Here is a 6,724-nt window from a genome sequence, read left to right on the forward strand (position 1 = left end):
AGCGTGCCTTTTTGATCACGGTCTCTCCCCTGCCAGTTTGCATTAACGAACCCGATCTCCCGGTGGCTCAGCACTTCTTTTTTGGAACTGGTGGAAATGAGACCAATATATTTTTTACCGCAGACCAAGATTCTGGCAACTGTTCCTCGATGGTTTCTCCTCTCCACTTTCCACCAAGGGTGACAGAGTTCATCAAAACAAGTTTATTATCTCCAATTGCACAACAGATGGAATATAGACCAGAAAGAGAACACCAAACAAAATAATTACGAACTGGTGCTAAACACTCGGCCATGTTAGTACAGGCACTGATTAAATTAGCATTAAGATACATTATTGAGAACTGGGCCTAAAGCCCAGTTATTGAGCTTGGTGTAAATTAGCACAGGCACTCGACGTGAATGGGAAAATCTTATCAGAAAGGACACATGGGAATAGGTGGGAAATATAAATATGTAAAGATAACTTAACTAAAAGGAAAACAGACAGAAGGGTGAAGGAAGTAATGGAGGGTGATTAAGATTAGCAATAACAAGCACTTAAGGTATATTAGTATCGTGATGATGTCACAGGGAAAAGTGATCTGTAGACATGAACTCATATCCTGCAACATCAGCTGCATAAGGTAAATTCAGTTAATTAACAAGTTAGTATCAGTGATTGTGACCATGAAGTATTGGATTGTGGTAAAAACCCATGTGATTCATTGTTGTCCTTGAGTTTCAGCTGCCTTCTGAATTGGTCTGGCATGTCACATAGTTTAAGGACAATTAGGGATGCACAATATATACCAGTCTTACCAGCAACACCCAAAAACCTACAGAATAAATATAACAAAAGCAGATGTAAAGTTGTGATGAAATAAATAAAAAGATTGGCTAAAATAATCAAGGGCAGAGATGAAATATTAAATTCACACAGGGAAAAGCCTGCTGAGGCTCAGACTGTCTTCAAACCTGTTCCATAGAAACATAGAAAATAGGTGAGGAGGATGCGAATTCCACAAATTCACAACTCTCTGGGTGTTCCCTTGTAACATTTGGCATAGTCGGCAGGATCTGAAGAAAAGAATAGAAAATGTTTGGTAAAATAAATATTCAAACGAGATGGTGCTGGTGCAGGCCAAGCACCCCCACAACAAGCTGCTGCCCTTGGTGCAGGAGTGTCCGCAGCAGGCCAGGCTGCAGGTTGGACCAAGAACCTCGAGTCTTCAAGCTCCTCTAATGCTTTTAACGGGTCACGAAGGATAAGTTTATTGTTGTAAATTTCACTCGAATGGAGCAACAATGGCATCTGCAGGATTTGATCGACTCGTATTGTTTTGGAAAGTATATGGCGACTGCAATAATTATGCTTCATTGGAAGGTCACAGTGGAGCAGTGATGGAATTGCATTATAACACAGATGGCAGCATGTTTTTTTCAGCATCAACAGACAAAACTGCAGTAATGTAGGACAGTGAAACGGGTGAAAGAATCAAGAGGCTTAAAGGTCGCACATCCTTTGTGAATTCATGCTATCCAGCTTGACGGGGACCACAGTTGGTCTGTACAGGGAGCGACGACAAAACAGTGAAGCTATGGACATTCGGAAGAAGGCTGCAATCCATACGTTTCAAAACACGTGTCAAGTACTGGCAGCAACGTTTAATGACACAAGCGATCTGATTATCTCTGATGGTATTGATGGCGGTATTATAGACAGTAGGCCATTCGGCCCTTCGAGCCAGCACCGTCATTCAATGTGATCAGGCCGATCATCCCCAAGGCCTTCTCCCCATATCCCCTGACTCCGCTATTTTTAAGAGCCCTATCTAGCTCTCTCTTGAAAGCATCCAGAGAATCTGCCTCCACCGCCCTCTGAGGCAGAGAATTCCACAGACTCACCACTCTCTGTGCGAAAAAGTGTTTCCTTGTCTCCGTTCTAAATGGCTTACTCCTTATTCTCAAACTGTGGCCGCTGGTTCTGGACTCCCCCAACATCGGGAACATATTTCCTGCCTCTAGCGTGTCCAAGCCCTTAACAATCTTATGTGTTTCAATGAGATCTCCTCTCATCCTTCTAAACTCCAGAGTGTACAAGCCCAGCTGCTCCATTCTCTCAGCATATGACAGTCCCGCCATCCCTGGAATTAACCTTGTAAACCTACACTGCACTCCCTCAATAGCAAGAATGTCCTTCTTCAAATTAGGAGACCAAAACTGCACACAATACTCCAGGTGTGGTCTCACTAGGGCTCTGTACAACTGCAGAAGGACCTCTTTGCTGCTATATTCGATTCCTCTTGTTATAAAGGCCAACATGCCATTCGCTTTCTTCTCTGCCTGCTGTACCTGCATGCTTACTTTCATAGACTGATGTACAAGGACCCCCAGATCCTGTTGTGCTTCCCCTTTTCCCATCTTGACGCCGTTTAGATTGTAATCTGCCTTCCTGTTTTTGCTACCAAAGTGGATAACCTCACATTTATCCGCATTAAACTTAATCTGTCATGTATCTGCCCATTCCCCCAACCTGTTCAAGTCGCCCTGCATTCTCATAGCATCCTTTTCACAGTTCACACTGTCACCCAGCTTTGTGTCACCTGCAAATTTGCTAATGTTACTTTGAATCCCTTCATCCAAATCATTGATGTATATTGTAAATGGTTGCGGTTCCAGCACCGAGCCTTGCGGTACCCCCACTAGTCACTGCCTGCCATTCTGAAAGGGACCCGTTAATCCCCACTCTTTGTTTCCTGTCTGCCAACCACTTCTCTATCCATGTCAGCACTCTACCCCCAATACCATGTGCCCTAATTTTGCCCACTAATCTCCTATGTGGGACCTTACCAAATGCTTTCTGAAAGTCCAGGTACACTACATCCAATGGCTCTCCCTTGTCCATTTTCCTAGTTACATCTTCAAAAAATTCTGTTTGTCAGGATGAACTTGTAATTTACATCTTGGTGCACACCTTCACTCTGCTTTGAAGGCCGACTTTGCCCATTGAGGTCCATTCTGTTTCTTCAGTGAGGGTGCACTTGTCTTGTTATTGTTGCACCAGCATGAACCATGCAATGCATGACAATCATTGTCACTGTTGCTCACCCAGTGGTCTACCTGGTTATCCACATCGCACGCAAGGATATCTGTTTAGATCTTGGACAGGTACATGGATAGGATGGGTTTAGAAGGGTATGGGGCAAGTGCAGGCAGGTGGGACCAGTGTAGATGGGGCATGTTGGTCAATGTGGATAAGTTGAGCTGAAGGACCTGTTTCCCCGCTGTATGACTGAATTTTCTACACAATCAATCATGTAAGAATCAAAAACAATGTGATTAACTTTCCAGTGCAATATCTCTATCTGTAAAACACAAATCCTAACATGTTGAAGGATCTGTGTATCCGGTTAGCAAGCCTGGATATCATATGTATTTATGCCATCCAAAGGATGAAACCCTCATTTAACCATTAACTATTCCAAGATCCATCAGTTCACATCCCCCAGAATTGCAATCCTATCTGATCATCTGATCCATGCCGAATCCGACCTTTCTGTCCTGGGCCTCCTCCATGGCCAGAGTGAGGCCCATCGCAAATTTGAGGAACAGCACCTCATATTTTGCTTGGGTAGTTTACACCCCAGCGATATGAACATTGATTTCTCCAATTTCAGGTAGTCCTTGCTTTCTCCCTCCTTCCCCTCCCCTTGCCGGCTCTCCCACAGCCTACTGTCTCCGCCTCTTCCTTTCTTTTTCTCACCCCCCCCCCTCCCGACATCAGTCTGAAGAAAGGTCTCAACCCGAAACATCGCCTATTCCTTCGCTCAGTAGGTGCTGTCTCAATGCCGAGTTTCTCCAGCTTTTTTGTCTACCTTCCTAAAGTTTACAGATGCCTTTATCCTTCTCCCATGTGTCCATATATAACAAATCACTTGCAAATTTGAGCATGCTAATCCCTATACCCGAGTCAATTAAAAACAAAAAATAAGGAGTAAACTCAAAGCTGACCCTTGGAGAATACAGTTTAGGCTGAAAAACATACACCCACTGTGCAGTGGTTGCTTCCAACCCCCAGATCCAGCACCACTTCCTTTCTTATTTATTTACAGAGAGTCCATTAACTAGAAACATTAATTGAATTTCTCTCTTCAGGGACTGAATTCCCTTCAATGTTGCCAGTTTTTAGCTCAGGTTTCCATGATCTGCTGTTTTTTAAACAAATTCTGAACTACTTTCTCTTTAGTAATACAGAGACCCGGGTTCGATCCTGACTACAGGTGCTGTCTGTACAGAGTTTGTACAGAGTTCTCCTCGTGCTGACTACAGGTGCTGTCTGTACAGAGTTTGTACAGAGTTCTCCTCGCGCTGACTACAGGTGCTGTCTGTACAGAGTTTGTACAGAGTTCTCCTCGTGGCCGAGCGAGTTCCCTCCGGGTGCTCCGGTTTCCTTCCACATTCCAAAGACGTAGAGGTTTGCAGGTTAATTGGCTTTGGTAAAGATTGTAAATTGTTCCTTGTGTGTGGGATAGTGCTAGTGTACGGGGATCATTGGTCAGCGCGGACTCGGGCTGTTCCTGCACTTTAACTCTAAAACTAAAAAAATAAAAAATAAAAATATATATAAATCAAATAACTTGCAATTAAAGACTGTCCCTCTTTTCTTTCATTCAAGCACCATAAACCATCTGGTACATCCTTTTGACCTTAGATTATAAAATGATTTTTTCTGCCCAGCTAGCCCAGCATCTGAAAGACTGACTCAATGGTTCTTTTTCTCCTCTATCGTTTCTGAATAATACAAAACCACAAATATTAAACGCCATTCCTAAACTTGTTTATGTCAAACCTCCATTAATATAACTCTGTCAGAGCTCCATGTGATATGTTGTGCCTGTTGCACACCAGCCTCATTAGTTACACTTCTGACATTGACACATGAGCAGCTTACTACTTCTTTTGTTAGTTTAGCAATTTTGTTCAATCTGGTTTTGGTAATTTTTGAGGTAATTCCAATTTTGTTTCCATTTATATCTCTTTGGCCTACAAGTCCCTTGACAGAAAGCGCTTAACCCAGAGTGGATGAATATTGTGCTTATTACTGATAGCACTCTTTGGGAAATATGACCTCAGACTTCTTGGCAGGATTTTTGTTTAACCCAGCACCGTTTTATCTGGCAAAAGTCCTCCAAATGATGTCAACATGTGAAAATTATTTGGAGCGCGATTTTCAACCTCACTAGTCTGAAAGATGAATGTCTTCATTTGACGTAGAACAACCTCTGTAGCACATGGAACTACAGATGATGTTTAGTTTAATGATTCAGCGAGCAAACAGGCCATTCGGCCCACTGAGTCCACACCAGCCACGATCACCCATACCCTATCCTATACACAAGGGACAATTTATAGAAGCTGATTAGCCTACAAATCTGCAGATCTTTGCAATGTAAGAGGAAACCAGAGCCCTCAGAGAAAACCCACATGGTCACAGGAAGAATGCACAAACGTAGTCACCATGTAGTCAGGATCACACCCAGGTCTCTGGCGCTATAAGGCAGGAAGTCTATCACTGCACCACTGTGCTGCCCTAATGCTGGTAACTCAGTGGATCGAACAGCACCTCTAGACAACATGGAGAGTTGATGATTCGAGTCAGGACCCTTCTTCAAACTGATTGTAGTAGGGGCGAGAAAGCCAGAAGAGGAGTAGGGACGGGACAAAGACTGGCAAGTGATAAGTGGTACGTGGTTGTTTAAAGCTCTCAAACTTAAACAGTATGTTTTGTCACCCCTAAGATTTTGTGCAACTAGACTGTCTTACCCACGGAGGTCAGCACCCAATTTCTCAGCCTCAGGACCATTCCAGTGTTCTGCTGCTGATCTGTGCTGCACACCAGAGTGTCGCCCATTGGCCGATTACCCAAGAGGAACTGTCCCCTACTGCTTCTTGAGTGCCCACAGGAGCAGAGAGAATGGAGACTAGGATTTGCTCATGTTGTGCAAAACGATTCCGACTGGTAGCAAATTTATAAACTGGGAAATCAACGTTGCCTTTTCCCTTTTCCCATCTCGTCCTTCTGCTGCTACTCACTTATTGCTATGTACTGTAGCTGTGTCCTAATGCTGCTGAGCTTGCAAAGCATTCAACAGGGCACCACATGGTACCCATCCTAGATGCCAGGGCTCCCCAGACTCCCCCAAGACAAGGTCATAAGTCGTATGATATGATACATCTTTATTTAACCCTGAAGGAAATTGGTCTGCCAACAGTCAAAAGATACAGTTTCAAGGCATTGAAAGTGTCATGTGCATTATAATAGTAATGATATTTAAGATAAATTTCGATCCACCGATCAAATACATCAACTCTGACAACAAGTACCCAAACATCGAACATCAAACATCGACTCTGACAAATAAACCCAAACCAAGCAAGCAAAACTATACCCAAGCAAGAAACGATTATAAGTAAACAGAAACACACTCCAATATAAACTACAATATTCACTTATTATCACAAGTAAATCATACACAATTTTAATTCTTCCTCGTGGTGTGCTCGGTCAACGGAACAACCCCTCCCCTGAAGCAATCGATCGGAAGGATACAAACCCCAATCGAACAATCACGAATCGGACTCCAATGATAATACAATCCCAACCAAACCAAATTCCGATATATTCACTTGAACCCATTTTTACCCCAGCTTTTTGATACCCAAAATCCTTAAAGAATACACAA

General features: G+C 43.2%; 1 pseudogene; it reads left to right on the forward strand.

Annotated features, from left to right (window-relative positions):
• The first annotated feature begins 1,106 nt into the window (after positions 1-1,106).
• On the forward strand, positions 1,107-6,455 carry LOC116976488 (annotated as a pseudogene).
• Positions 6,456-6,724: the final 269 nt, after the last annotated feature.

The sequence above is a fragment of the Amblyraja radiata genome, chromosome 8 (genome assembly GCF_010909765.2).
Source record: "Amblyraja radiata isolate CabotCenter1 chromosome 8, sAmbRad1.1.pri, whole genome shotgun sequence".
NCBI lineage: Eukaryota > Metazoa > Chordata > Chondrichthyes > Rajiformes > Rajidae > Amblyraja > Amblyraja radiata.